We start from the raw sequence: 6,301 nt of genomic DNA on the forward strand, positions 1-6,301 counted from the left end.
GCTGCGCAAAAATGTTCGTTTGAAGTAATGCTCGAGTGAACGACAATTTCCGCTTTGCTTTGATTTCTCCATCCTTTTATCTCATACTTTAAGATAGAGATAGAATGCAAGTAGAGGTAAGTTGGATGGACAATTAAGGAAATGAGAAGCACCCTTTTTGCTTAATGAATGATTCAGTGCTGTCTCTCTTTTTACTCTACCGTTCAAATGTTTGGAGTCTGTAAGATTTTTAAAAATGTTTTTAAAAGTTGTCTCTTATGCTCAGCTAGGCTGGATTTTTTTGGTAAAAATAGAGTAAAAACACTAATAAAATTTGTACAATTTAAAATAATAGCTTTTACTATATATTACAATAAAATGTCTAATAAGCTTTACTTCACTTTTCAGTCACATGATCCTTCAGAAATCATTCTAATATGCTAATTTAGGAGCTCAAGAAACATGTATTATATTATCAATAGTGAAAACAGTTGCTGGATATTTTTTGTAAACACGTTTATTTGAAATAGATTTTTTTGTAACAATATTTAATGAAATACTTAATGAAAGTGTTATTTTATCCAGTGGTTGCATTAGGCTTTAATATTGTCCGTCAAACAGACAGAGTCGTAAAAATTCTGTCATAATTTATTATTACCCGTCATTTCAATTTTCATATTTCAATTATAATAACACATTTAATTGCTTTTATTTTAGTTCACATTTTCATTTTTAATTATGAACCTACATGACGATATAGGCATATGCATTTATTTTGAAGAGAACTGTTGAACAAATGAGACTCCGTAACTTCTCATGTTCAACACCACACCCCGCAGTGAGAGCGATTTTAATATATTCTCATTTTTACAAACCAATATTGATTCGTAAATCCTTTGGTTAATGCTGTTTTCAGTTGATGAACGAACAGTAGATCAAATAAATAGTAGATTCCAATAAATTGGAATAGGCTACACTTTGTGTTACTTTTGATAACAAAGTCTCAGATTTCAAATTCTGTCCGTTTCATTTGGAAATTCAAGCAATAAATACCGTTTTGACGCTCTTTAATATGGCGTGATAGATTGTTATAGCTTCTGGGTACTCTCCTGTGCGTAATCAGACGCATAGGAAAACATTCGTGACGGTTTCATTTTAGTTCTGGATCCAGTGCTCTGCTGCTACACTGGAGCGCACTCGACACCAACTGGACAGGAGTAGGAATTACAGTTAGAAGCTACAAAAGATCACCCTCAGTGTAATCTGTCAAAATGACGGACGGCCTTCAGATTTTTTCGTCACTGACTAAAAAAAATTCCGTCAGTGACGGGCAATTTTCCGTTAACGCGACCTCTGATTTTATGTCAAAAAAATCTTACTGACTCCAAACTTTTGAACAGTTGTGTACCAATAGCATAGGAGTCGCTGTCTCCACACGAAGGATAAATGAATGAAATGAGTTATATAAACTTGTCGCTTCTTCCGTGTTGATATCCTCAATAATTCACGTTTTATGGTCCTTAAGGTTTATTTCGCTGTCATTTCAAACTCAGTATGGCTGTTAGTATGTTTTATAAAGTTAATATTGCTTGTTTATCTTGTTTAACAGCACTACCTGTCGGTTTAACAGGTGCAAGCTACTCAAACCTAAGGCCACACATTTCCAGTCTAACAAATAAACTCAATAACTATCCTACAGACCATCAATGTAGTGGGCCTAGCCACGAATTCAAATATGCATGAAACTGCTGCTAGAAAAACCTACTCTACCTGAAGATGAAACCTTTTTTACAGTGATAGCATTTCAACTCCAGGGTTCAATGCATTGTACAATAGACACTCTATATTATACATTTTCACTCCGACTTAGCACTTTTTTCTCAAGCAATGGGGAGAGAGGGCCATGTGCGCAGAGGGGCTTTAACAGGGGACCGTTTTTACTCCATGTCCTCTGTAGAGTCTCTTAAACTTGTGCATCCAGCAGATAAGCCCAATCCGACACACCCTTCCCTTTTACAACTCACTACACCACACTCTACCGTAAGATCACACACTCTGACCGGGGTTTCCCCACACTGCCATGAACAACAGACTGTGCTGTAATATTAATCGCTGATCCAGATTAATATATTATGGTGCTGCCGATCCATCAGAGGCACGTGTTAGCATATCTAGCTTGTTGTTTGGCAGAATACTTGTGTAAAAGGTACTTCAGTGTTGCAATAGGTAATTTAGTGTGGAATAACACATTTAAATAGCATTTACATATAAATGAACAGTTCAGGGCAGGGTAATGTGTTAAAAATTGATATATTTAATGAGTAGATGTTGTTTCTGAAAACTGATTGTTAATCTTTCCGCTTGTGACACTTTTAGTGAATTACATAATTTTTTTGTTGTTTATTTTTTTTTGTAAGCACATGCTCCACACACTGGAGTAAAATTACTTAAGAATTTTGTGAGGGGAAAAAAATTCTAAAAGTGACCATTTGTTAATTTACATTTTTGCTAAAAACCTGTTATGAAAGCAAAATATGAAGTTGTCAAATTTCATAACTCTTAAGTATTGTAGGTGTGTCTGCCTCAAGTCATTCGGTATTGCCTGTGCTATGCTTGTGAGATTGGAAGAAACTGATTGTGAAGTATGTACTGTGTATATATAAAGTGTGTTTGAACTTTTCCCAAAGTAACAGTTCAACGCAAGCATGACAGTTCATCTGTAGTCTATTAATAGGAGCAACATGCAAGATTAGTAATTCTTCATGTGCCTTTCTACGATAACTTCTTATCAAAAGCGACCAGGTTTATTTCAGACCTATGAAAAAGTGCCTTTGCTGTTTTATAACATTTCATTTTTCATATCATGGATGATATTGCTCTTTTAGTTGTTTCTGTAGCAGTACTATTTCAGTGATCTGGTGTTGTTCAATCTGTGCTAATGCTGTATATATTTCAATAAACTCATGTAAAATGTTGGTTAGTCGAATCTTTACAGATCTACTGTATTGATTTGACTGCCAATCAAGATGAAAAGTCTTGCACTTTATTATTAAATGTAGAATTTATATCAGAGGAGTGATTGACGTTCATTGCTCAACAATAGTATTTCTCAGTAATTATTTTTTTATTTGCTAAATTCTATTTCTCTATACAATATTTAAATATTGTAATAGTTATATAAACTAGCAGTTAAAAGTAATTTTTAATGTTTTTAAAGAAGTCTCTTCAGCTCATCAAGCTTGCATTTATTTGTTAGAAAGTACAGCAAAAACAGTACAAATTTGAAATATTTTTACTATTTAAAATAACTGTTTTCTTTTTAAATGTATATTTTAAAATATAATTTATTCCTGTGATTTCAAGGCTGAATTTTTAGCATCATTACTCCAGTCACATAATCCTTCAGAAACTATTGTAATATTTGGGTTTGCTGCTCAAAAAACATTTATTATTATTATTATTATTATTATTATGTTGAAAACAGCAGAGTAGAACTTTTTCAAGTTTCTTTCAATAGAAAGTTTAGAAGAGCAGCATTTATCTGAAATATAAATCTTTTGTAACATTATAAATGTCTTTATTATCACTTTTGATCAATTTAAAGCATCCTTGCTAAATAAAATTATTCATTTCTGTAATTTTTTCCCCCAAAAAAATTAATTAAAAAAGTATATAAAATTATAAAGTAATTTATAAAAAATTATTAAAAATTATACAAATAAAAAATTATTTTAAAAAAATTATACTGACCCCAAGTTTTTGAATGGTATAGTGTGCAATGTTACAAAAGCTATCTTTGCTGATCTTTGGATCTTTCCGTTTATCAAAAAATCATGAAAAAATGTTTTTAATAGTAATAGTAGTAGTAGTAGTAGTAATAATCATAATAATAATAATAATAATAAATGTTTCTTGAATAGCAAATCAACATATTGGAATGATTTCTGAAGGATTGTGTGACACTGAAGACTGGAGTACTGATGCTGAAACTTTAGCTTTGATCACAGGAATAAAATACATAAATACTTTAAAATATATTCAAATAGAAAGCAGCTTTTTAAATGGTAAAAATATTTTACAATATTACCGCTTCTGCTGTATTTTCGATCAAATAAATGCAGGCTTGGTCAGTAGAAGAGACTTCTTTAAAAAAAAAAACATAAAAAATCTTAAAAGATTTTTTTTTTAATTAAAAAAAATTATGTAATTTATATAAAAATAAAATGTATATTTAATTAAAAAAAAAATATATATATATATATATATATATATATATATAACACATTACATTATGTATTACATTACATTACATTTTTATATATATATATATATATATATATATAATTTTATTTTGAATAATGTTAATAATGTAAAGCCTTGAAGTTGGATGTCAAAACACTGCAGAACATTTAAATCAAGTCTGACACAACAGAATGAGAAGCTTGTATTTTTATTTGCTGTCTGCCCACCAGGTGGAACTGATGTTCTGTTGATTTTATCTTCCATGTCATGTGAGATATTCATTGCTCAATACTGATGGTCATCACTGGCCAAACAATGTACTATAGCCTTTAATTACTTGATACTCCTCCAGTTATGCAATTTCATATCAGCACTTTTTCCTAGATAAAAAGTTCCATCAGCGACTACAGATACTGACTTAATTATTGTTTTTACCCCCACCGATGTGTCATTTAACCGCTGTTGTTCCTTTTTCTCCATCTGTTTATGCTTTTTGTGTTTACCCAATTTAGTCTCAGTGCCTCAAACTGGCCTCGCTGACCATAAAGCCCTCTTCCAGTTACAAGCAATTATCACGCTCACAATTGTGTAGCCTTTGGCAGCGTTCGCCGCAAAAACGCTACTTTACTATCGCCAGAGAAAACAGAGAAAAACTGGCCTTTCGAAAGTAGCGATACCAAAAGGGAGCGCGTTTGGTGAATTCCTCTCAGTGCTGGAGATGTTTTGAATGGCTTGCGGATAAGGAAGGTATTGAACGCTAAGTGCATTTGGGCCCTGCAAATCAGGCCCCTCTTCTCAAATGTGTGGTTTATCAGTTGGCAGCTTGACTATGCATAGATAACGCTTGCTTATGCAAGAGTGTTTTGCTAATAGTGTTGATATGTTTCTGCACACTTGTGTAACTCTAGCACAGCAGAACGTCAGTATCTGTAGGTCAGGGTTCCATGACACTCTTTCTGTGGTTTTCCTTTAGAACCAGGTGGGTGTGTTACAGTCCCATGAGATGACATCAAGAGCTCAGCGGTGCTTTATTTACCCTCCGTAGGTGGGCTAGGGGGTATTTTGTGTGGTTTTTATGAGAGCATTGAAGTTTAAATATTGAATAGCATGCTATAAAACATTTATGAAAGTTACCAATTGATAATGCAAATTCTAGGATTGGCCTCTTAACCCAGTGTTTAGTACATTAGCTAATGGTATGTAAGATTTTCTTGCATCAGTCATTCCTACAACCTCAAACATAAAAGAGAGGATAATAAGCACACACTATATGGCTTTAACCTGAAACTGGAGTCAAATTGACTCTATTTACTTACTCCCATTCTTATTTTGTATGATTCATCAAATCACAAAGAAAAAACTGCATGTCTGAAATTACTTAGTTGGGACAGGGAAAATACTGTTAAAGCCAGAATAAAACTATTTAGACATTTTTAGGCCCTTTTTCAACCTGGGGGCAATGAAGGTACTGCAGGAGCTCTGCATATATTCCGCAGAGAATATATTTTGCCAAACGCATTCAATTTTCTCAAAGACCAACAAGCCATGGCTCTCTCATGCAGTGTTGCCAAGTTTGGGCTACTTTAACACAGTTGTCAATATACGCTGTTTTGAAGTTCATTTTGAACGAATCTTTAATGTGACTCGGGACAAACGAGTCGTCTCGGAGAGTGATTCGAGAGATGAACTTAATCAATTCTCTTTCCGGCTCAGACTGCATTGGTTAAGCATATGGGGCTGTCACGTGATGAACAAACAACTCAAACCTGAAAACTTGTCAGATAAGAGGTGAGGTGAGCGAATCATAGACTAAAGACTCAGGTAAACAATGAATTAATCTTTTCTGTTTCTGTTTTCTGAGAAATAAAGAATTGCGAGATATAAACTCGTAGTTGCGAGTTATAAAGTCAGTTCTGAGGGGGGAAAAGACTGTTCTGACTTGATAACTCGCAATTGACCCTTTGTAAACAGCTTGATTGACAGGCGAACTGACCAATCATAACACAGAATCCGTAGATTAGATTAACTTCAGGCGACTTAAACTTGAAAAATTGTTTGTATTGACGTCTTTCCACGGTTT

Source organism: Labeo rohita, chromosome 16 (assembly GCF_022985175.1).
Source record: "Labeo rohita strain BAU-BD-2019 chromosome 16, IGBB_LRoh.1.0, whole genome shotgun sequence".
Classification (NCBI taxonomy): domain Eukaryota; kingdom Metazoa; phylum Chordata; class Actinopteri; order Cypriniformes; family Cyprinidae; genus Labeo; species Labeo rohita.